Raw genomic sequence first — 26,622 nt, 5'->3', positions numbered from 1 at the left:
CTACTCACATGTGCTTGCACTCTCTTTCTCAAAAAAATAAATAAATAAAGCAAATTTCCCTCTAAATTTCCAACTCTTTTAGTTGGATCCCCCCCAATGTAGATATGTCAGATTTTCACTATCACTCAGTCAAAATATGTTCTAATTTACTTTTTATTTCTTTTTTTGTTCATGAGTTATGTAGAGGTTACTTGTTTCATCTGCAAAAATGCAGAGACTTTGAAAATAATTTATTATCATTGGTTTCCAAGATTATTCTGCTTTTGTCAGAGACAATATTCTGTAGTGTTTCAATCACGTGGACTTATTGAGACTTATTTATGGCTCATCAAAATTCTATTTTGGAAACTTCAAAAGAATGTGTGCTCTGTGGTTGTTGGGTGTAACTCTAAACATAGCCATTAGGTCCAATTGGTTTAGTGTGATGTTCAAATGTTCTATGTCCTTACATTTTGAAGGGAGGGTCTGATTTTTCTATTAATCATCATAAAAAAGATTATAAAATTTCCAAATATGATTATGGATTTGTCTATCTCTCCTTTTAGTTCTACCAGGGTTGGTTTGGTTTTGTTTTGTTTTTTGCTGTTCTGTTTTGGCTTCCTTTTAGAGCTTCACGTTAGCTCTATATGTTATTAGGTAACCTAATTTTTTTATATTTAAAAAAATTTTTTTAATTATTATTATTTTTTGGAGAAAGACAGAGAAAGAGACAGAGCATGAGCAGGGGAGGAGCAGAGAGAGAGAGACACACGCAGAATCCGAAGCAGGCTCCAGGCTCTGAGCTGTCAGCACAGAGACCAAAGCGGGACTCAAAGTTACAAACCATGAGATCATGACCTGAGCCAAAGTCAGCCACCCGGGTGCCCCAACCTGTGCCCTATCTTTTGTGCTTTTATTGTCATATACTTTATTTCTATATGCACACAGTAAGTATTATTTTTACTTGAAATAATTGTTTTACTTTTAAAGACATATAGTACTTTTTCATTTGCCCACATATGGATCGCTTCTCTTAGTTCCTCACTTAGTTATAGTTTAATTAATTTAATTCCTAACTTAGTTATAAGTTTCTATCTGATAACATTAGTCTTCAGCCTGAAGAATTTTTCTTAGCATTTCCTATAGTGCAGGTATGCAGGCAACTTTTCTTTTTTCTTTTCTTTTTTCAAATTTTTATTTAAATTCTGGTTAGTTAACATATAGGGTAGTGTTGGTTTCAGGAGTAGAATTTAATGATTCATCACTTACATATAACACTTAGTGCTTGTCATACCAAGTGCCTTCCTTAATACCCATCACCCATTTAGCCCATCCCCTACCCACCTCCCTCTATCAACCTTCAGTTTGTTCTCTATCATTAAGAGTCTTATTGTTTGGGGGTACCTGGGTGGCTCAGTTGGTTAAGCATCCAACTTTTGACCTCAGCTTAGGTCAGAATCTCAAGGACATGAGTTCAAGCCCTGTCCTGGGCTCTACACTGGGTGTGAAGCCTACTTAAAAAAAAAAAAAGTCTCGGGGCGCCTGGGTGGCTCAGTCGGTTAAGCCTCCGACTTCAACTCAGGTCGTGATCTCACATCTGTGAGTTTGTGCCCCGCGTCCGGCTCTGTGCTGACAGCTAAGAGCCTGAAGCCTGTTTCAGATTCTGTGTCTCCCTCTCTCTGACCCTCTCCCGTTCATGCTCTGTCTCTCTCTCTCTCTCAAAAATAAATAAACGTTAAAAAAAATAAATTAAAAAAAAGTCTCATGGCTTTCTTCCCCCTTGCTCTCCCTTTTTAATTCCCATATTTTCATTTGTTTTGTTTTTTAAATTCCAATTATGAGTGAAATCATGTGGTATTTGTCTTTCTCTGACTGACTTATTTTGCTTAGCTCAATACACTCTAACTCTATCTACATCATTGCAAATGGCAAGATTTCATTCTTTTTGGTGGTTGAGTAATATTCCATATATATGTGTGTGTGTATATACACACACATATATATATCTCACATCCTTTTTATCCATTCATTGGTTCATCACTCAGTGAACCTTAGGACTCTCTCCACAGTATCACTATTGTTGACAGTGTTGCTACAAACATCAGGGTGCATGTACCCCTTCAAATCTGTATTTTTGTATCCTTTGTATAAATACCTAATAGTGCAATAGGGTATAACGTTTTTAAGGAACTTCCATACTGTTTTTCAGAGTGGCTGCACCAGTTTGCATTCATACCAACAGTATAGGAGGGCTCCCACTTCTCTGGATCCTCACCAACATCTGTTGTTTCCTGTGTTGTTCATTTTAGCCATTCTGACAATCATGATGTGGTATCTCATCGTGGTTTTTATTTATACTTTCCTAATGATGAGTGATGTTGAGCATCTTTTTATGTGTCTCTTGGCCATCTGGATATCTTCTTTGGAAAAAATGTTTATTCATATCATCTACCCATTTCTTAACTGGATTATTTATTTGGGGGTGTTGAGTTTGGTAAGTTCTTTACAGATTTTGGATACTAACCCTGTATCCAATATGTCATTTGCAAATATCTTCTCCCATTCTGTAGGCTGCCTTTTAGTTTTGTTGATTGTTTCCTTCACTGTGCAGAAGCTTTTTGTCTTGATGAAATCCCAATAGTTCATTTTTGCTTTTGTTTCCCATGCCTCTGGCAACATGCCTAGTAAGAAGTTATTCCAGCCAAGTTCAAAGAGGTTGCTACCTGTGTTCTCCTCTAGGATTTTGATGGTTTCCTGTCTCACATTTAGGTATTTCATCCATTTTGAATTAATTTTTGTGTATGGTGTAAGAAAGGGGTCCAGTTTCATTCTTCTGCATGTTGCTGTCCAGTTTTCCCAACACCATTTGTTGAAGAGACTCTTTTTTCCATTGGATATTCTTTCCTGCTTTGTTGAAGATTAGTTGACCATATGGTTGTAAGCTGTTATTTAACTGAATATCTTTTTTTTTTTAATTTTTAACATTTATGTTTATTTTTGAGACAGAGAGAGACAGAGCAGGAGCGGGAGAGGAGCAGACAGAGGGGGAGACACAGAATCTGAAGTAGGCTCCAGGCTGTCAGCACAGAGCCTGACGTGGGGCTTGAACCCACAAACCATTAGATCATGACCTGAGCTGAAGTCAGATGCTAAACCGACTGAGCCACCCAGACACTCCTTAACTGAATATCTTTTAATTCCACCTCATTATTGAAGGAGAAAATTCAATTTTTCCCCCCAGCACTTCACATATGCTGTTACACAGGCTTCTGGCTGCCATTATGTCTGATGGAAGGGAGCCATCATTTGTGTCATTGTTCACTTGAATATGATGTGTGTTTTTTTCTCTGGCTACTGTTAATATTTTTTTCTCATCTTTTGTTTTTCAGCAGTTGACTCTGATGTGCCTAGGTGTGGTTTTCTTTGTATGGAGGGCATTCAGTTGAACCCCATAGAGGCCATGTAATGAGAGTGAGGACTGTGCCTTAGCATGAGAACCATAATTTAGGATAAAAAAAATAAAACACTATAGACCTAGTGTAGCCAAATATAAAACCAAGCTTGATAAGCCTGATAAGATACAGTGGCAATCTCACCACCTTCCAGGACACAATTCAGCCCTTTTGTAGCCAGGCCAGACCAGTAACTTCTCCCAAGGGTGCATGGCCTCTGGGGTTCCGTGCAGCTCTGGGTCTCTAAAGCAGCTCTGCCAGGCTGACAGCACCCCACCTCCTCCCTGCATACACAGAGCAGCTTTCCACTAGGCCCTTACAGGGAAACCCTATGCTATCTTTTGGTACCGCCATCTACAGGATCACCTCCTCTCATGTCCTGCTGCACAAACACCAGCGGCTTTACCAGACTCAACCTAGACTCCCCATCTCCTCTCCTCAATTCAGCAAGATAGCCACTCTCTGCTTGGACCCCACCTGCCTGTTCTTAGGCTAGGAAAGTAGCCCCAGGGCAAAATCTGGGGCAAAATGGGTCACATCTCTTATCTTTTCACTCTGTCAAATATCACAGTCCTCTGACTCTGACTGTCCAACACATAAAAATAGTCACCTCATGTATTCTTTCTGGTTTTCCACTTATTTACAACAACAGAGTAAGTTCAAGCCAGTTATTCCATTATGGCCAGAAATGGAAGCTCCATTTCTTTCTGTTTTGAAAACTCCTCAGGTAATTTTTAATGGGTAGCCTGGAGAGAGAACTACTATCTTAGATCTCCTTGATCGTGTCAGGTGGGCACTCCTTGGTGCTAAGAACAGGGGCAGGAGGAAAGGTGACCAGAGAGGAGATTCCAAGGGAAGAGTATCCAGTTTTTTGTTTTGTTTTGTTTTGTCCTGCAAGTCCTTTTCCGGGGGATAAACCTCTGAGACAGCATGGTATAGTGGATAATATTCTCAGAGTAAGAGAGCCTGAAATTTTAGTTACAGCTCAGCCAATAGCTACTGGATGCCCATCATTTAGCTTGCCTTTCCTTATCCACAGAAAGATAGAATTGGATACAGAATACTTACATTTTTTGTACCATCTAGAGTCTGAGGACCACAAAATATTGAGTTATCTAATGATTTCCATAACCAAGTGACCCAAAAGAAGGCATAAAAAAATCAGGCTCCTATTACGAAAAGCAAAAACAAAAACTTCATGAAATAAACTCATGTGCTTCCAAGAAAATTTTAAGATATAAGTTAAACTTGCCTGTAAGAGGCTCTAGGGATTTTAATATATTGTCAAGAACTCTTTGCGGAGTTTCAAGATTTTCCAAAGCAGAACAACAACTGAATCCCAAGTAATTGAGATGATCAGATGTTTTAAGTTTTATTTTCTACTCTCAAGTGTGCCCTATTGTTAAGGGGGCAAGTGCATCAATTCTTACCTGCTGACAGCCAAATGAAACCATAAAAAGGACATGTGCAAAATGATTTTGATATCTTAAATAAATGAATTATTTTGAAAGTGTAGTACAGGAGAAGACTTACCACTTAGCTTGAACTTATTACATCCACATGCTTTTTACCCAATGTATATGTTGAAATAATAAATTTCCCCCACTCCCCCGTTCACATTCCTATTTCTCAAGTTACTTAAGGGCCGATCATTGAATCCCTTCTGTTGTTCTGAGCATTAGGCTCAGCTCTCTGAGAGTTATAATCTGTTACCAAGGATAAAATAGCCTGGAAAACTCCGGGTAGGTAAAAGTTTGGGCATATGTTGAGTTTGAAAAACAAGACACATCTGCCTTTAAGGCACCTTTTGATGACAAGGCACCTTTTGATGACCAGGATTCTAACAGAAAGTTGAAGTTTGGGGTTCTGTGCATTCTTGTCTCTTAAAAGTCCTGGTTCCAAGGCTTGCTTCTGACATAATTACACACTTTGCCCTGTCTTCTGACCTTCTGAAACTATGATTTGCCTTTGCTCAGATTGTATTTCTGCCTTCAGTAAGAAACACATTCAAAATGTTTGGAACAAATTCAGATGGGTTTTCATTTTTTTCAAGAATAAAAACAAGACAACACAAAAAGAAATATTTATGGAAGTTATTTTTGAGACTCATTTCAGCCTGTCTTTAGAAAGAGCATTTTGTGTATAAGTAGGGTGAAGGGGGCCTAATTGTGACATAACCTTGGTAAACTCACCCACATTTTAAGAAAGGCATAGGTGTTAGGGTTAATGACAATTTCAAATCAATATCTGCAAGCATACTATTTACAATAATAATATATCATGAGAACTTGTAGTTTCATTATAAGAAATGGAAATTGATGTCAGTAGCATATAGAAGCAAATTATGCTCTAATGATTTTCTAATAAAGTAATTTGCTCGTAGATCACAGGGGATACAGCAAAAACCTGCTAATACTGAGGCCAAAGTTATTATTTTTCAGCCTTTAAATATTAAGCAACTTGCCGAAGGCTTCTCATGGCATGCTAAATAATGTTTCCTTGTCCCACCAAGTTTCTTGGGGAGTCTGATAGGTCAAAGGCAGAACCTTAGAGATAATTGAGTCCACTTAAGATGCAAATGTTTACCAAGAAAGAACAGGTTAAGTTTGTTTTTCCCCTGTGACTAAGTCAGTTTTCCACCTGTGGCCTGTGTGACAGATTTAGAGATTTTTGTAGATTCCTGTAATTGTAATGTTTAACCAAGGGGAAGGGATCAGCTGGCAGAATCTGTAGAAATTTTACCAAATACAATCCACCAACCACATCCTCAACTGCAACCTAATTTAATCCCTGGGTAGGTAAATAGGAAAGTTAAGTCGAATGACGCATGTAAAAATGCTTTGACTATTACAACATGGTATATAAATAAAAGTTATTAAGACATACTTGACTGGAAAAGACCAACTGTTTTCAATACCTAATTACATTTCCCTCAGGATTTCTAAAAAGTGAATTATCTTACACTTTAATATTAAGAGGTAGTGAATAATTGTATTTGTGTACAGGCAGTAGCATAGAAATTATGTTCCTATTTGGTGGACTTTCAATCAAGCAAAACAAAGAGACAAATTAAAAACACCAGGAATGGACAATTGTGGCGGCAAAGCCCTTTGCACATGTTTTTCTTCATTATTTCTCTTTGCCTTACCTTGGGCTGCTTCTAGAGCTTATTTTAAAAGGTTAAAACAAAATTGAGAAAGGAAGCAAAACTAACAAGGCAGATGGCTTGTCAAATCAGAAACAGGAAGCCTTTCCAAAAACAGAATAAAGAACATGGAGAATTATGAGAGCGAAATGTTCATCGTGGGTCTACTGCATTTCCTTTGGATGTAAAAATAAAACATGGCTATAGTTCAGTCTTTAATAATTCTTCATGTCCCTTGATTTGTTGATCCTGCATTTTTAACAGGATCGGTCTTCACAGAGGTGTATCTCTGAATCGTGAAGCCTATCAGATGTTTGTAAGAAGCTCCCCCAAAAGACTCTAATTTTTGCCCTTTTGGAATCTGAAATTGCAGACACTGGTTTTTCTAGAGAAACTTTTGGATTCGGGATGAAAAGGATCCACCACGTGAGGAATAACCAGAGATGAAAGACGTGGTGTTACGTGGGTGTCTGTTCTCCTCAGCACCACTGGCCCTTCTTCCACCTCCTTATTCTCAGCACCCGGGGGTGGGCGGGGTGGGGGGTGAAGGATAAGCAGGAAGTTGGCAGCACCACCAAGTTTGGGAACACAGTAAGAGTCAGATTTTCTTTCCATCACGTTTACCATCTGATCCTCTTTTTTAGTGTCTGACTCTACCTCCTTTTTGGGAGCCTCTGGCTTTTCCTTCTTCCTATCTTTCTCCTCTCTTTGATACTCTGTTTCTCCATAAGCCCATTTCATATTATCTTCTTTTGTCTATTTCCCTTTATCAGCCATCCCTTAATTTGTTCTTTCCTTATAGGCATTTTTTTTTTACACTGCAACGCAATAAACTTTTTCAGCCTTAAACTCTACACTTATTAGCTTGAGTCTTTTGAGAATCGGGTATAGAAAACAAGATATCAAGAATTAAACATGCAAATTACTTAGTAAGAGAAATGCCAGGGAGAGAAAATGGAGAGGATGCTTGGGTAGACTGGTAAAGCCATCAGACCACGTTGGAGGCTGGATCCTGCGAAGAGAAAGGGAAAGCAACGGAGGTCAGACGGTAGGGTGGAACATCCAGCCTGTGCTGCAGTTCTGAGAAATGTTCAGCAGGAGGAGCTCCTGAGCCAAGATCATTCATCAAAGGAGCCCTCCTTTTATCAGGGATGGTCCTGCTTCAGTACCCAGGCTGTGGCGGTCAGTGGCTGGGAGCAACAGGTGGGAAGCAGGGCCTCAGTCAGAATGTGGAGACGGATTTCAGACTCCAGAAGCTTGAGGCCATCAGTAAATTATTCTCTCTGCGTTTGGAGATCTGTGAGGTGCATTCTCATGGCCGCCAAACTATTTTAGAGCTATGGCTTGTGTGTGTGTGTGTGTGTGTGTGTGTGTGTGTGTATACACTAATGTAGACCTTACTCTTTCACAAAAGGATTTGGAATATGTAAGTAAAATAGCTCTGTGGGCTGTTTGACACGTTAGAAATCTGCTTCAAGAAATTACCTTTAGATCCACATTTGCTGAGCTGGTGAAAATGAGATCTATTTCTTTCAGCAGGAAAATAGACTATTCAACCAACCAATGATAGGAAGTTTTGTGTATATTCCAATAAATGTCAGCAGCCATCATGGCTACTCGTATATCTTCATCTAAAGATTCATTTCTCTATTGTTAAATTTCTCTTAAAATGGGTATTAGCACAATCACCATAGGAGCCAGAAAACACAACAGTTGGTAAAAGTTGTCTTTTACGTGAATGGTGGTTGTTGTAAAGCTGTATAAAAATCACTAAAGGAAAAACATAAACACTAAGGAATATGTTTAGTCTTATGGATTTTGAAACAGACCAAGTAGGATTAAATGTAAAATATAATAGGTATTGCTAAATACAATAATTTAAAATAAATGTATTCTGTACTTCATACCTTCTAAAGACATTAGGCCAGTGCTTATAAAAGGGTCATGATAGTCAAAAAGCCAGAATTATATTTCCAGTCAATAGCCACTGCTGAATTATTCTATATCTTGTCATATGGTCAGTGGAGATAGCATATTTAGCAAGAGGGGAAAAAAAAGAATTCAACACAATACAGAAGGAAGAGGGGAATGATAAGAAGCAGACTGATTTAAAGGGACTATAAAATATTAATTTCTTAACAAATGTTCAGTCGGTTTGATGACATCCCAGATTTTGACCCTTCTCAGTCCCCACTCACATGATAGCCTTAGCACATTCATCTCATGATTTTATGTGAGCACGCCTACTATTTAAGTAAAAAGAAAACATACGTAGAAATAATAAATCACAAGAAAAAAAGACTTTAGCTATGTTAAAGTAAGGATTGAGAGACGTTTTTCTGCCATATTTGGGGAGCATAATGACAGTTCAGGCAGAGCCAAGGAATCAGAGGTAGTGATGGTGGTCTAAACCTTTGGGGGTTGACAAGCTGTATGAGTCAGAGTTTTCCAGAGAAGCAGAACCAGTAGATGGTTAGATAGATAGATAGACAGATAGATAGATAGATTATAGATAGATATAGATATATAGATATGGATATAGATATAGATAGATAATATAGACAGAGAAGGAAGGAAGGAAGGAAGGAAGGAAGGAAGGAAGGAAGGAAGGAAGGAAGGGAAATTTACTGTAAGGAGTTGGCATACACAGCTATGAAGGCTGGCAAGTCTAAAATCTGCAGGGTGGACTGGCAGGCTGGAGACCCAGATAGCTGATGTTCTAGTTCAAGTCTGAAGGCTGTCTGCTATATAACCAGGCAAAGACTATTTTGCAGATAAAATCCAAATAAAGACTTCTGTATAATTTTATCTTCTTTAGAGGAGATGGTGTTTTTATTCTAGTCAGGCCTTCAACTGATTGGATGAGGCCCACTATCCAATGGGTCCACTGATTTAAGTGGCTGTTTTGTAGTCCACTGATTTAAGTATTAATCTCATCCCAAAACACCCTCACAGAAACATCCAAAATAAAGTTTGACCAAATATCTGGGCATCTTGCGGCCCAGATCAAGTTAACATAAAATTAACCATCATACAAACCTTCCAGATTTTCTAGCTTTTGTAGCAGGCATAGTTAACTAGGTGATGCCCTATCCACCCTGATTCTATGCAACAATGAGAATAGGCCCTAAAAGTTGGGTCATCTACCCCCTGAAAAGGTTTTAGAAATGTATGCCATCTTCTTAAACTTGACTTCCTAAGTTGTTAAAATTCGCAATGCATTTTTCTATTGGTCTCTCTTTTATGCAACATTTTATCGAGATATAGCATACATGCAATAAATCACATAAATCTGAGTGGACAACTAAATATCTGAATCTCCATGTAACCACCATCCAAAACAATACATAGGTCATTTTCAACATTCCAGAAGACTCTCTCGTTTTCCTTTTCAGTTAATAAACCCCAGAGAAAAATGCAACTCCAATTTTTATCACTGAAGACCTGTTTTGCCTTTTTCTGAATGTCATATAGGTGAAATCACACAAACCTTCCTGTCTTAATCCTGGCTTCCTTCATGTTCAGCCTGCAGGTGTAAAAGGACTGTAATACTCCCCTTGTGAGGTAACAACTTAGCTTGCCATCATCTTACATACATATACTGACAAACGAAAACAAGATCCTGGGTCAGAGACACACATGTTTTATTACTCACAGTGAAGAGCTACCAGTCGACCATCTCAGCATCTGTTCCCCGTGCCCCAGTCTCCACAAGGTGACAGAATGAGGGCCAGATGTTTCCCCACACACGTATTGGGTTTGCATCACAAGAGAGGAATCCTAAACAATGAAACTTGGAACTTATATAGGGCAGCCAGCACATTTGCCATTCTCTGCGTGGGAGAGACCTCTACTCTGCACAGTAAGCAGTCCTTTTCAGGGGAAGGGTAGGTTAAAAGTACCACGTTGGACTGCAAGCAAATGTCCCTGGAAGAGTGGAAGGAAACCTTACTAACTTGCATGTCTCTGGAGGTTTCTATCTTTGCAGAGATACCGTCTCTAACTTCTGAGGCACGTTTGCAAAGGATCCCCTTTACTGGGAACGCCTAAACCATGTGGAAACACTGACAAATCCAGAGGAAATTGTCTGCCAACAGCATCAATCTTTTCTCGAAATTAATACACAGTTTTGCATAAATCAGTGGTTCTTTCCTTGCTGATATATATGCTATTACCGTAGTTTATTTAGAAATTAGTTAAGTACGTACCACATGCCCAGGCATGATACCAGCGCTACCTGAATAAAAGGACTGATATGCTTATGAGTAGGGATTGTGGAATCCAGCGCAAGAGTTTTCAATGTGAGTTCCACAGATTGCTTAGCAGTTTATATTTGGTACTCAGGTGGCTCACGATCCTTTCAGATTCCGCTTAAAACTTTGTGTCATGTTACACGCATTTTTCTGGGGGAAATGGAGCCACTGGTTTTATGAGGTATCTAGATGTGTGTAGAACTCAAAAGATTAAGAAGTGTTGATGTGGTGATTCCATCACAGCTAGATCCCAACACACTTTATTTGGTCTTGCTTCCTCCAGCCTAATCCAGACTCTGAGGCTCTAATTTCCTTAAACTTCTCCCTGTCACCCTACTCCTCCACCAGAGCAGTAGAACTGCCGAGAAAAATATAAAAAGAATGAGTGGAAGAGGTGATGGAGCAGGGTGGTCAGCCAAAGTAGAAAAAAAAGCAACTTAGATGAATAATTTCCCAATTTTTTGTGTGTCCTTGGTCAAGGAAACGGTAATACAAATACTCAAGACCAAGGCCTGAGACCCACATGAATGCTGCCTTCTTCCCAGGACTTAATCTAGAAAAACCCTACCACCCTACAATGCTCAGGTCTGCCCCACTCGTCTGACACATTTAGAACAAATCTCCCCAAACTTAATATTCACCTGCATGCCTTCAATTTCTTCTCACCTGGCACTGAAAGTAAATTTAACAAATGGACTCTCTTCCTCATTTGAATTTTTGCCTTTTTGGAATATTTGCATATTAACATAGATATGCCTGAAAAATAAGTCTTTGCTCGAGGGAATGTATTACTAATGTTAAAATGTTAGGCGTTTGTTAGAGTCTAGCTGAAGAGGGATTTAAAGATGAGTAAGCTTTTCTGTCACACTGTCGCACAACAGTGCTCATATCACATGCTACCATCATCTTCTTATATAGTTTTCATAAAACTCTATACTTTCCTTATTGAACAAGTTGCTCTTTGGAACAAAATGGCTGCACAGATCACCTAACTAGGCTTCCAAGAACATAGTCCAAATCATGGACCTGCCACCCAGTCTAGCATAACCTTGGGCACATTCATAAATCTCCCAGAGACTCCATCTGATTATTGGTAATACATAACAATGGCTGTGGTAGTACTTCATGAACTGGAGGGTTGTTTTGCAAACTTATGTAATACCACAACACGTTTATGCCGTAACCAACCCACTCATATGACCTTCTCTGGACCATATCTGCCGGTTATGAAATCATTTCTTATTCAAAACTGCAACACTATCGAGACCAAAATTTTGAAATGTAACCCTTTGGGTAATAGTTGGGGGGTGGGAGAAAAGAGGGGAGAAAAGAGGATAATGCTTATTGTAAATGTACCATTGTTACTATCCTTGGAGGAATCATAACAGTTAGCCAGGTGCCTTTGCAATATAGAACTCATAGACATAAAGGCTTGGTGTTCAGTGATAAATCAATAGTGTGTTGCATACCTTTGTTACATAAAGACTCAAGTGTGTCTTCATTAGTCACAAGTGGGAAAGATCAACGATGCACCCACCAAGATGTATGAAGCCTACGTCTTAATACCATTAGCCTTGTAGGTTGGTTGGTGATAGCAACTTTGTTAACTGACAGGTATGTTTCATGTGATAATCTATAACCTAATACATTTAAGAATGTTAATAAAAAGCAGCCACATCCATTGCTTATGGAAAGCAGAAGACAGTATCTCCCAGACATCATTAGCATTGAACAGTGCCTGAGCTAATGGAGCCCTGCTGGTTCCAAATTAATAATGTCAGTGGAAAGGCACAGAACAATTTAAAAAGTAAATAATTGTATTCTTTGGCTTAGGATAATGCCAGGTAGGTCAATTGTTATAGTCACGTCTTTGTCTAGAGGAACTGCCAGTTTAACTGACTTCTTCGTAGCTGTTCACCTAAGAATTTCTCCCAGTGAAGAAGTTTTCTATGTTTCTGGATGAGGATGAGAACAATAGCATACAGTCAACTACTTTTTAGAAAGGCAGAACAAATCCAGAGTCTAAAAGTATAGTACGTGGGGGAAGGGATGAGAAAGACAACATTGGGTCAGAAAAAGAAGTAAACTTAGGCAATGGAGGGAACCTAACAAACTTTCTTTTCTTTTTCCCCTCATTCCTACCAAATTCTATGCAATTTTGAAAAAGAAAAGAAAAGAAAATTAAATACGCCATTTTTTTATTGTTGATACCCCATCATAAATGAAGAACAAACAATTAGAGAATGTAGGAATGTATTTTGGTTGAAGACCACAAATGGAAGTCTAGAGGTCAGGGTTCTCAGAGAGAGTGGACTCTAGAACTCCAAGTTTCTCTTCTTGACTTACCACGATCACATCATGTTTTTGCCCTAAAGTTGGTGCAGTTTATTTTTTTCAAAACCTTAACATTCTTATGGTTAGACTTGAAGTTCTGACATGTCACCATCATGAGGAAAGATTGGGAACGTTAGTATCAAGTCATGACGTCTGTTAGAAAAAAAAGGTCAACAGAAGACCATTACTCAGTGATTTACTACTCCGAAAGGTAGTGTGTCAGTTTGCTCTTAGATATGTCTGCTTGAGGAATTTGAAGAATTCTAGCTGGTGGACTTTAGAACCATCCTTTCATATCTGCAAACCCTGAAGTTGATTTATAGAGTTTAAAGTAACGATGATACACACATTTTTCCTTGGCTTCTAAGAGATAATTGTTCTAAGGGAAGAAGTAAAAAGTGCCATGGCTCATATGATGTTTTACTACGACTTCCAAAGAATGTAATGGTACCATTCTATTCTATACATGTTAACTTCATTTTATTTGTGAGGCACTTGGGGAAAGATTAGCCTGAAATTCAAACTGAGCTTACTCTACCACTGGAGAGTCAGAGAACATGTCCGCCACCCAGCCCCGTGAATGGTTATACATTTATGATTCTTGGGGCGCCTGCGTGGCGCAGTCGGTTAAGCGTCCGACTTCAGCCAGGTCACGATCTCGCGGTCCGTGAGTTAGAGCCCCGCGTCAGGCTCTGGGCTGATGGCTCAGAGCCTGGAGCCTGTTTCTGATTCTGTGTCTCCCTCTCTCTCTGCCCCTCCCCCGTTCATGCTCTGTCTCTCTCTGTCCCAAAAATAAATAAACGTTGAAAAAAAAATTTACATTTATGATTCTTGAATCACCCCATAGAAAAGGTCCAGTTTCTGAGACATCTTGGTTGGCAGAATCTAATGTAAAATTTGTAAAACATACATAATAAGTCTTTACTTCCTGTTTTTAGCGTGTTAGGAAGTTTTAGTTGACCCCATGATTTCATGGGTTGTCATTTCAAAAAAAAAATTTTTTTTTATTTAATATAGGTATATGGATTTTTTAAAACTATTTCTCTTACAGTATCATTTAGATAAACAGCTTCTAGAGTATTTGTTTGCAATCTCTGAATTCTCTCTTCAATAAATCATGTATATAGAAATGTAGAAATTTCATGAGCCCTCTGAAGCTTATTCATAGACCAGTAGATCCCTGGTCTCAAAATTAAAAAAACACTGTTATAGAGGAATTGCAATTGTATCGGCTTAAATAGATTAATATCACACTTTAGATAGTTCCAGGGACTCAGTAAGCACTTCATAAAACCTTTTGGAAGAAAGAGAAGATAGAACATTTTTTCATTCTCTGCTCTGAAATTACATTTCCTGGACCACTCAGAGACCCATTAAGGTCATCAGTGGCCATCGCCGACATTCCTGCTGATCATTACTCAACTATAAGGAATGGGGGGAGGAAGAGTCAAGTCCCTATTTTAGCATTTCATGAATCTGATCATTACATAATCTCAGAAAGTTACATTAGGCTCTTCTCTCTTGTCTTTTATTTGTTGCTGAATTTGCTAATGAACGGGCCTAAATGAGCTTTGTGAGGTTTTATAAAAGGGAGACAATACTTCATTTCTTCTTTTAATTTTTATTCTATTGCCTTTCTCTGTCTTTTTCTGTCTGTCTGTCTGTCTGTCTGTCTCTCTCAGCCACAAGCAGTTGTTGGGTGTTACTAAAATTCTTTAATACAGTGGTGAAATGCTTTGCTCATGAGAAGCAAAGGCTTAGTAATTCAACAGGACAAATGGGATCATCTGAGTTTTATAGCATAGTTTCAGCTTCAGATACTACATCAAAATCCACCTGTCTATTTAAACTCAGCCATTTTAATTTTAATTCCCTTGTTACTTTGTCATTGAACTATTTTGGCTTTAAACCAAGTGAAAAATAAATTTTTAAAAGGAGAATGATAGGGGCACCTGGGTGGCTCAGTTCATCTAACTCTTGATTTTGGCTCAGGTCATGATCTCATAGTTTGCTGACAACACAGAGCCTGCTTGGGATTCTCTCTCTCTCTCTCTCTCTCTCTCTCTCTCTGCTCCTCCCCCACTCTCTCTCTCTCTTTGTCTCTCTCTCCCTCAAAACATATAAATAACCCCCCAAAATAGAATTAGAATGATAAGGTTTTCTCTAATTAAATATATATATATATATATATATATATACACATATATATAAATTCAGTTCTGTAGTTGAAAAGCTATAATAATTTTCATTTTTGATTGACTTAATATTTTTGTCATTAATATAGGAAACAGTAGGGGCACCTGGGTGGCTCAGTTGGTTGGGCATTCGACTTCAGCTCAGGTCATGATCTTGTGGTTTGTGAGTTCGAGACCCACGTCAGGCTCGGAGCCTGGAGCCTGCTTGGGATTCTGTGTCTCCTTCTCTCTCTGCCCCTCCCCCACTTGTGGTCTGTCTCTCTCTATCAAAAGTAAATAAATGTAAAAAAAAAATTTTTTTTAAATATATAGGAAACAGTAGTCAATCTAGACAGAAGTGAAGAACATTTTATTTTCATGGTGAAACGTCAACACAATATTAAGAGGTTCTTAGATTATAGGCATGCCAAAATTTCGACCTTGCATTAAATAACTTACAAACTGATTTTGTAACAAATTTTTAAATTGATTTTCAAGTCCGTGATTAAATTATGGTTTTCTAGAACAAGTGTAAAGAATTGTTACCCTATTCCCTTCTCTTTCTGACTTCCTTTCCCATCTTAAAAGAATTGAAGCTAAGAAAACGCATTTTTATACAAAGTTAATAGATGCTTGTTAACAAAAGTCCAGGAGTTCGGAAAAGTACAACAGAAAATTTTGCCCCATCCCCATCCCCACCACCTTCAAATCACTCTAGTTACTCTTCTACGAATATCACTTTGTACATCTCCTAATAGAGAGATCAATAGGTAATAGAGTAAAAAGTATGGTCATACTGGGGCACCTGGGTGGCTCAGTTGTTTAAGCATCCAACTTTGGCTCAGGTCATGATCTCACGTTCCTGAGTTCGAGCCCCGCATCGGGCTCTGTGCTGATGGCTCAGAGCCTGGAGCCTGCTTCAAATTCTGTGCCTCCCTCTCTCTCTGCCCCTCCCCCACTCATGCTCTGTCTCTCTCTTTCAAAAATAATTAAACATTAAAAAAAAACCCTCGGGGCGCCTGGGTGGCACAGTCGGTTAAGCGTCTGACTTCAGCCAGGTCACGATCTCGCGGTCCGTGAGTTCGAGCCCCGCGTCGGGCTCTGGGCTAATGGCTCAGAGCCTGGAGCCTGTTTCCGATTCTGTGTCTCCCTCTCTCTGCCCCTCCCCCGTTCATGCTCTGTCTCTCTCTGTCCCAAAAATAAATAAACGTTGAAAAAAAAATTAAAAAAAAAAACCCTCAAGGAGGAAAGTAGTCATTTGAAGAAAGAAAAGTATGATCATGCTATATATACTATTTAAAATGAAATGAATTCTAGAATTTAAATAAAGAAAAATAAATTGAAGTAAAACTGAAATAACAGTTTCCCCAAGAGATACTCAATATTTTAAAATTTATTACATTTTAGGGGCACCTCGGTGGCTCAGTCGGTTTGGTGTCTGACTCTTGATTTCAGCTCACCTCGTGATCTCATGGTTTATGGAGTTGGGCCCCACGGGGGGGTCTCTGTGATGACAGTGCAGAGCGTGTTCTTTCTATCCCTTTTTCTCTGCCCCTCCCCTGCTCATGCATACGTGCACACGTGATCTATCAAAATAAATAAATTTTTAAAAATGAAGAATAATTTATTACATTTTAATATTTAAAGGATTTATAGAAAGTTACATTTCTACTTTAAATAGTATCTATTTTCATTTCGGTTGGAAACCATAATTCCCATAATTCTGGGAATTCTGGTTCACTATTTACTGAAGTTTTTTTTTTAATGTTTATTTATTTATTTATTTTTGAGAGAGAGAGAGACAAAGAGACAAAGAGCATGAGTGGGGGAGGGACGGAAAGAGAGACACACAGAATACAAAGCAGGCTTGAACCCATGAACTGTGAGATCATGACCTGAGCTGAAGTCCGATGCTTAACTGACTGAGCCACCCAGGCGCCCCTTTACTGCCGTGTTTTTTTACCATGTTTTCTCCATATCTGAGTTTTTATTATGTTTCATCTCATGTCTGCCTGGTATTCATTCTCCTCAGGAATGGTTTGGTCTTTAAGTTGTTAACAAACTTGCCAACTAGATGGATATGTCTGTTGCCTTTCGTTTGAGAACACTATTGGATCACTCTCTTGAAACTTTGTAGATATTGTTCACTGTCTTCAGGAATTGAATGTTGCTTTGGGGACACCTGTAGCCAATACCATTTTTACGTCTTGTACACGATTTGCCTTTCTTGTCACGTGCTCATATTTATTTTCCGGATTGTCAAAGTACAGCAACTTTGACAAGATGTGTCAGAGGATTCTGTCTGCATTTTTAAAAGAATGCGCCCTTTTGATTTGTACTACTACTATTCCTTATGTGACTTTCGTCTTTATAATGGGTAAATTTTCTCTTATATTTTCTCTGTTGTGTCAGCTCATTTTTTTTCTCCAACCACTATCATACAGTTTTTTCTTTGAATCCTATATCTACCCTTTGAGATGGATCTTTTCAGGAGTTATCAGAATGTTCCCAATTTCTTTGAGACCTAACAAGGTAAATGCTCTTGTGATATGAGCATAGCTGCCGCGGTAGTTGGTAGGTTTGAGATGGTAAACTTCCCTGTTTTACCGGAGATGAAGAGTTTTTCTCTTCTATTTTTTCTTTTTCATTGTTCACGGTGGGTTTTAGGAAAGGGGAATGGAATTTTAACAGTGCCGTTGCTCATCCATCTTTGGCCTAAAAGCTTACAACAGAAGTTTAAATTCAAAATTTTATGCCACTTCATTGCTATGAAGCCCTTCCATCGTTGGAGGGCTTCCTTTTCCCAGGAATAAGCAAATTCTTAGAACAATCTAGATTGCAGGAACTAAAACACAGGATTATTTTTCCAGTTCTTCTAAACACCTTCACTCCAGACAAGTGGAGGGTAGAGTCGCTTGCTCCCTAATACCGAAAGTATGACTGCAGGATAAGACTCCATAGCTATTGTTAGACAGGTGGGTGTTTTGTTTTGTTTTGTTTTGGGGTTTTTTTGCCCACAAAGAATTGAAACATGGAGTGTTAGAGTCAGTAGCTTGACTGTATTTGAAAGACTGGGCTGGTTTGGGCCACTTTGCCCCTTGGATAACTTTGTACTGTACAGAGGGTCGAGATAGAAGTATATCACTTTGGATGTTCTCTTCCTGTTTGAAGGGAAAACAGTAGCCAAACACCTTGCCAGAGCTTTTACCAGCCATAGAATAAAGTCTAGCTGGAAATACTGACCAGCTTACAAGGAAAGCTCTCCTTTTATTTTTCCAATTGGTCAGGGTCTTCCTCAAGGATTGAATTCTTTATATTTCTCCATTCTGTGTTTCTTCTTCTTTTTCATGCAGTATCACGAAACGAAGTTGCCACACATCTTCTCTCTGCCGTCAGTCAGAAATAGTTTTTTGACCAAATGTACCAATGGTATGAATCCCACCCCTCCATTTTTGGCAAGCATCTATATTTGTACTGAACTTATATAAGATAGATTTTGTTTGACAATCAAAGTCCAAGAGGCATATTCATCAGGTGATTTATCAGTATAAGACATGCTACTAATCATTATGTCTTAGTAGCAGTGCCAATGGCTTACAGTTTTACTCTCCTTCACCATATTTCCTTCCGTCTCCTACACTATCAACAACAGTACATAACTCTTAATTTATCCCCGCATGCAGTCAGCTCTGAGATAAAAAAATAAAAGAAATAGTAGTCCCCTAGATAAATAAGCACTTTAGATTTAAAGACAAAAGCAAAGTATGACTTATTTAAAGTGCAAGAAGATGAGAAAGTTTGGAAAATAGTTATTCCAGAAGACATTGAAATAAAAATCCACAAAACTTTTGATGTGTCAAATCTCTCTCTAGCAATAAATACTATAGAAACTTGCACAAGCAAGTATATATAAATAAAGGCATTAATTGCAATTTATTTTGGTGGCAAGTGGAAATAACAAATACCTATCCATTTGGGAATGATTATAAACTATGATATATTCTAAAGAAAGGGCATAGCTATTAAATAGTATGAAGTAGATCTCCATGTAGGAAAGTGAAAAATATCCATGAGGCAGTGTTGATTTTTTTTAAAGCAAGTTGCAAACAGTAAGTAGAAACATAATCTCATTTTTTATAATTCATGCTTCATACTCAGGAAGGTGTCTATGGTTTTAAATTATTCAAGAAGGATGAAGATGTTTTATAAATGTAAAAGATTCTTAAAATTCATTGTGGGTTTAATGGTTTGAGCATTTCTTCAACTGCCAATGTACATGCACAGATTCTGAAGGTTACTCTAATGGTGGTTATCCTAGGGAAGTGGGAGATTGGGGAAGAGAGATAGGAGACGTGATTTTTACTTTTAAAACTCTAGTCATCAAATGCATGTAATTAATAAGGAATACTATGTAAAAAGCAATCATCTCCGAGCAGAGCTACGCTACTTCCTCCATTGATGACCCATTCATCAATCTCTTCCAACATCACATCTAACTTACAAAAACATGTAAGGCAAATACATAGTATGATGTAGGATAGATGTTAGTAAAGCAGTTCAACTTCCCAAATTAGATGTATGAGTTTGGCGAATTATAGAAGAAACATTGTATTTGAATTCTTTGTAGTTACCTTCCACATGGTCGATAGAGATAAGTCGGACATGTGAGATAACTACATTAATGGTAGAAATGACTTAGACCCAAGCTTTGTTTGATCCCAGAAGAGGTGATGTTATCCATATCAGTTAGAGTCTATCAACATGGTTTAATGACCCTGCATTAAACCATTTCCATAAAGAGCAGCTGTTTCTTCCAATCTGTCTCTCCCTTGTTGTCCCTAAATATGTGTTCATACACTCATTGGTCTTTGTGTTTTGATATCATACAAGGTGGACAAAGGTGTTGTATAAATATGAAAGATTATTTTCAAAGGTAGTTTTTAAGGCTTACTATTTTAAACATGATTTAAACTGTAGATGCTTAGAGTTTTCAGTGGCTTAATGCAATAAAACCCACCTGTTATTTTTGGCTGCTTTATTTAGACCATCTGCTTCACAAAGAATGAAAAGCTCAACTGTGGATGGAGAATTGTCTACTCCTCATGTGTCAATAATTTATTTATTCTCTCTATCCAAGCCTTCAGGTCATTGCAATAGTGTTTATTCATTTTCTAACACAAGGGAAACCAATATTTGGTGTTTGGCTCTATTAAAAATCATCACAGGAAATTGTATTTTTTGTTAATTCATAGTTTCATATTTTCCCCATGTTAAAATCGCTTGCTGGTGTCCTTTATTTTAAAGACCCTGAGTCTCTATTCCTTCTGTGGCAGGTAGAATATCTGCTGAAGAGATATTTTTGGTGATGGTGAATGAATAATATATCATTCACAGTTCAGGTAGCTATGTGAGCATAGTCTTCCTCCTAAATCATGAAGTCATGTCAACTACAGACAAGAATTATAAAAGTCAGGCATTTGGTCACCAACTGCTTCCATTTGAATGGAATGGTTTTATAGTCCTCATCCTCAGTTTATTGCAACATAGACCACTGGAGGTTACTTCGACTTTTCTCCTTCATTTGATTATTATGCCTTTATTCTCTCTAAAGTTCACCGCCACATCTTTGACCATCTCTAATAATAATAATAATAATAATAATAATAGGAATAGCAACAACAATAACAGCTTGTATTTATTGAGAGTTTGTGAGTTTTTTTTTAAGTTTATGTATTTATTTTGAGAGAGAGCGAGAGAGCAGGGTAGGGACAGAGAGAGAGGAAGAGAAAGAATACAAACAGGCTTTGCGCTGTCAGCACAGAGCTCAAGGCAAGGCTCAGTCTCACAAACCATGAGATCATGACCTGAGACAAAATCAAGAGTTTGGACACTTATCTGACTGGGCCACCCACATACCTCCAGTGGTTACTAGGTTCTAAATGCTATACTAAGCACACTTCAAATCTACTACTCATCTTTATTCAGCTCCTCTTTTTTCTCACTTTAGGCTTTCTCCAAAACTTACTCAAGGTTTTTTTTTCCTTCTACTTACTCAGTTATTTCCTCAATGAGAACACTTCCCATATGGTTCAAAATACCACCTCTTTGTGGGCGGTGTCTAACTGCATCTCCAGCCTGTCTTAGTTCATTCTGGCAGCGATAATAAAATAGCATAAACTAGATGGCTTATAAATAACAAATTTATTTCTCATAGTTCTGGAGCTGGAAAGTCCAAGATCATGGTGCAGGAGAGTACCTGCCTTCTCCTTGATGGCCATCTAACCTCATATGGCAAAATGGGTGAGGGAGGTCTCATTTGGACTTTTTATGAGGTCACTAACTCCATTTGTGAGGATTCGGCTCTCATGAGCTTATCCTCTATCAAAGGCCTCAACTCAAAAGTACCATCACATTAGGGATTAGAATTTCAACATTTGAGTTTGGGGAGAATACAAACATTCAGACCTTATTATAGCCACAAAACTTAAATCTACCTTCCAGTTTCCAGCTGCCCCTAGGATATTTTAGGGTTAATTAAGTGGAACGAGGAGCAAATTATCTCTTGAATGCCTACTAATTGCCTGGTACTTAGTCAATGTTTTACATGTTATTTTGTTTAAGCCTCCACATAAACAATTTTCATCTCATTTTAGATTTGGGGAAAGTTAGGAACAAGTAGTTTAATAATTTTCCTGAGATGACACTGTTGATAAGAAGCAAAATGGAATAAAAACTCAAGTGCAATTCTAAAACCTATAACTTTATAGTAATTTATGTGGTAAGTTTAGGCTGTAATACTTTCTCCATATCATTGACTGGCATTTGAGATTATCACCCACGTATCACCAAAGTTTCCTTTCAGTGTTTCTCTGTTTATCTCCTACTCACCTCCCTGCCATGACTCTCACTCAAGTCCTCAGTACCTCAACTTGAGATCACTCTGGTTATCTTCCTCCCCACTTTTCATTTCCAACTCATGCTGCACATAACTACCCAATTTATTTTCCTGTGGCCCTGCTCTCCTACTGTCATTTCTTGGCAAAAGAATCTATCACCTCACCCATGATCTATCCGTCAAGGTCAAATGATAGATTCCGAGTTTTCCTTCAACTTCCTCTAAACTACCTTCCAAGATGATCCTTATTTATTAATTCATTTCACTCACAACAGTCAGTTCACTGGGCTCTTCACTAGCGTTGCTCTTTGTCATTCCTTTTCTACTTCCAGAAATCTTTCCTCCTCTTCTTAGCCAATGTGATCTTACCCTGGGTCAAAGTTCCCAACAAAGTTCTTTTTTTTCCAGGGAAGCCATCTTGTCTGCCTACAGCCCACTAACATCTTTTCTTCTCACAGTTCCTGCAGTCTTTCAGTGTGCTTCCCACCTTTATCTAGTGCCTCTTATTTGAGCCTCCAATATTAGACAGTAAACTGATGAGGATGGGGGCCCTCTGTTCTACATTTTGGAACTTGGCATATGAAGTTGGCACATTGTATGTGTGCAATTCCTTCTTTTAGGTTAGTTGACTGCCATAAACTGTGTAGTTTGAAGTGACAATCATTCTGTCACATAAAGCTTGTACCTTCCTGATAACCTTTATCACAGTCTGTTTTTCCTACAGATGTTTGGAATTTCCCACCTTTGATATTACATATGTCTAATAGGAAACAACAAACAATATTTGTTCAGCTCTTACATATGTTTCCTATCTGATACCATCTCTCATGCAAAAAAGATAATGATACTTACATGCTGCCATCCTTTAGAACCTATCTATGGTAACTTTTACAATGCAATGTCTATCATTTAAAGGGAGATAATAAGATGATATAAACCATACTATGTCACCAGGTTTCTTATCAATAGTCATGATTCTCTCTTCTTTCCAAAGGCATGCTTACGAAGTATTAGATGAAAAATTTGAAAAGTCCCGTCTGTCCTTGGAATGTAATCTCTTATGAAGCAGCCTGGAAAAATGCTGAAGAGCAAAAGAGTACGTTTTATTCTGAGTTCTTTTGAGGCTGAAGCTAACATTTGAACTATCTCCAAGATTGTGATCTCTGCAGAGATATTTATTGCACCTTGATGAAGATGAATGGTGTGACAATAAATAAGGTAAGTGGCTGGGAATTCAAAGCTCAGATATCCTGGTGACTCTTGAGATACAAGCCAGGTACCTCAACTTTCTGTAATATGAGAACAAAGGACAGTACCTCTGATGAGAGTTAGCTTCTTAGCAAGGGAATACATTGTGTTCAGAAAGCACTGGTTTACCTTTTCAGTATTTTAAAATACATTGGCATCATTAGTGCAGGGCCATTTAAAGGTCTATAGAATTCCAATAGAAAAACCAGTGATCAGTATAGTGTAACACTAAGGTCACACATGCACGCGCACACACACACACACACACACACACACACACACAATGGTCAGCTAATTCCTAGTGATTTACTATGTGATTTCCAATGGGGCATCTACTGAAGGAGTGATTAAGTAGAATTCAAAACTGTCAACAACTCCTCTGCTTTGTTTGTACATTAAAAATAAATCTATATTTTTGGTATGGATATAATCTAAATTGCATGATTATGTGGAAATGATAATACAAATTACATCCCTGAATAGGAAATGTTACCAATTTTGGTATTTTATCCTGTTTAATCCACTGACCAATTCTGTGATGTTAGTATTTGTATCCTAACTTCACAGATGAGTATATTAAACCTTAGATTAAATAACTCGCCAAAGGTCAAAGTTAGTAAGAAGTAGAGGTAGGATTCAAGTAAGTCTGAAAGTGAATTCACTTTCCTCACTCTCTTATTCAGGATTTTGAGAAATCCTGGAGTAAATAAATACATTTCACATTGTTTAGAACAAGCTCCGCCATAGTTATTTGACCAGTAAACGTGTTTTCAATGGGAAACTTTCTAAAACCCAAGACACTAATGTTCTACAGCATATACTTTGGGGAATCCTGCACTAGGAAGATGAGGAGTTTGGCAGGGAGATCAGATCTCACACAAGTGAAAAGAGCTGCCCAGGTAGCTGGTTATAATCCAATGTATGGCCAGAGTGCATGCATTGGTGCTATGGATTCAAAAGAGGGGCAAATCCCTCTTGGCTTCGAAAATCAGAGATGCACATGGCCATCTGTCTCAAAACCCTGAAGGAATGATCAACAAAGCTGACAAATCAGTTGTTTGTCTCACTCAGGATTCTGATCAAATCAAGCAAGAGAAGGGGCGCCTGGGTGGCGCAGTCGGTTAAGCGTCCGACTTCAGCCAGGTCACCATCTCGTGGTCCGTGAGTTCGAGCCCCGTGTCGGGCTCTGGGCTGATGGCTCAGAGCCTGGAGCCTGTTTCCGATTCTGTGTCTCCCTCTCTCTCTGCCCCTCCCCCGTTCATGCTCTGTCTCTCTCTGTCCCAAAAATAAATAAAAAACGTTGAAAAAAAATTTTTAAAAAAATCAAGCAAGAGAAATCATGGAGGACCCCTTGCTTCTCCAAGGTTGTTCTAGATCTAAAGAAGATTCTCCCATTAATTCTCTCAACACTAAGTATTTGCAAAAGTAGGCAATGGCACTGTACCTCCACTAGCTTGAAACCACTGCTCTGAATAATCTCTCCTGAATAAACCACACCACCCAGTTGGAATCTGCTTATTTCTACTGAAGCCTGTGAATCTGAAGAGGCCAAGAAGTTTCCATGCAGACAATTTGATGCAGTCATTTAGATGAAACAGTTGTTTTTGTTTGGCCTTAAAAATTAGCTCTTGGACTTTAAGCTTTTTAGGATGAAAAATGAGAGTTTCTCCTCCCCTTTTTGACCCCATCCTTCTTCTTACCTATGTGTATGTGGAGTAAGAAGTGGGAAGAAGGTTGGAGATTAGATAAGGTTTGATTTCAAATATTATTGCTGCTTTAAAATAATTACTTTGTATTTTGATGCAGCTACATGACAGATATCCTTCAAGTCAAAATTCTCTTGAGGAAAAAAGTGAGCCAAAAAAATACGACCTCTCTTGAGACGATGACTATGTCTTATTTATTTTGTGTTCCAAGGATCTAGTACAGTATTTCACATTAAATAAGAGCAATGAGGAAAATCACCACCACACTCAGTCCAATCAAACCCTAGCTATGAAACCTAACCATGGCTAAAGACTATGAAAAGGGGAAAGAGAAGCTTCCAGTCCCCGCTGTATCCCTCTGACTGTACTGTCCCCTTCGCGCACTCCTCACTCTTTGTACTGTCAACAATCTCCTGGCCTCTGGGGGCGCCATTTCTTCCAGTGCATCTTTTTTTGTAGCAAAATTGAAAAGAGGTTGGATAGTTAAAGAAGACTTTTACTTAAAGTCTTATTGATAAGAATGTGGGAAGAAACCCAAAGATAAATATATAACTAGGTAGAAAATATTCATTTTTATCTTGGGAACACCTGCAGAGATTCTTTTTGCCTATGTTCTTAACCTGCATTCATCTTCCCTTACCATGACAAGTTAAAAACCTCAATTCTAGATTCCTTATGACCCCCCCAAAAAAAGAAATTAAAGTTTTTCTTCTCAACAAGAGCTGCTTGAACACATTTTTTTACAGCAGTGGGTAATACCATTTCATTGCTCAAAGACCCTAAAGAGTATGCTGTAAATATGCTCAATACAGGGAGTTGGCTGAGTCATAAATACCCTTCGGTTAGACCACAAAAACTTAGCTGAAGACAATGCATTTGACCTGGAGTTCAGTTTCTCAGGAATGTTGGCTCCTGGCCTGCCTGTAGCAAATGTGTCCACCTGAGCATTTCTACCTCACTGCAATATTCTGTCACCACTCCTCAAAGTAGCTCACTACTGTGGGGTTAGCAGATTCTGAATTTGAGGATGTTTCAACAACACGTATGATTCTCTAGGGGTTGTTTGTAAAGCTGATTTAGCAGGAGGTGTCAATCAACAATTTATGGGAAGATTTTTCTGTCTCCTATACCTGATCATTCAAAAGAAATACTTTGCTTTGGGGTTATAGTTCCCATAAATCTAGTGTACAAGAATATTGTACTTTTACAAGGGGCCATGTAATAAATAATAGCTAGGAATATTTCAGTTAACTCTTCTATACTATTCATTCTTTCTCATGTTAAAAAGAATGTTTTTAAATAATTCTAGCCCTTCAATCTATGACTTCGATTTTTTATAAAAAATAACTTTGTAAAAATGTATACATACAATGAGGATTTTTTTCTGTAATATATTTTACATATATACAATTATATAAAGAGCTAAAATACACCAT

Source organism: Prionailurus bengalensis, chromosome D3, assembly GCF_016509475.1.
Source record: "Prionailurus bengalensis isolate Pbe53 chromosome D3, Fcat_Pben_1.1_paternal_pri, whole genome shotgun sequence".
Classification (NCBI taxonomy): Eukaryota; Metazoa; Chordata; class Mammalia; order Carnivora; family Felidae; genus Prionailurus; species Prionailurus bengalensis.
This window is presented reverse-complemented; position numbering follows the sequence as displayed.